Consider the following 428-nt stretch of genomic DNA (forward strand, 5'->3'; position numbering starts at 1 on the left):
TTTTTATTTTTTTATTAAAATAATATCATTTTAATTTGAAAAAAAATAAATTAACTTAAATAACTTGATGATCCGGTCAAAACTCAAAATCCAGACCTTAAACTCGATCAATTATTAAACCAAGTTTAAAAACTATGGATGAAACTATCAAAAAAAAGATAATGGCTTCTTGCCTGTCATCCTTCCTCTCATTCCTGAGCTCAAGAGTGAACACCAACTCTTTTATAATAGATCAAATTACATGTATTTTTTTCTTTTAATTTCTTTTAATGAATAATTGATTGCAACTATTTTTGTATATGTTATGAATTCATTTGAAAATATAGTTGGAATTAAATTTTTTAAAATTTTAATTTTTTATATTTTTAGATCGTTTTGATATTTTAAAAATAATTTTTTAAAAATAAAAAAAATATTATTTTAATATA

This window comes from Populus euphratica, unplaced genomic scaffold, assembly GCF_000495115.2.
Source record: "Populus euphratica unplaced genomic scaffold, PopEup_1.0 scaffold5366.1, whole genome shotgun sequence".
Lineage (NCBI taxonomy): Eukaryota > Viridiplantae > Streptophyta > Magnoliopsida > Malpighiales > Salicaceae > Populus > Populus euphratica.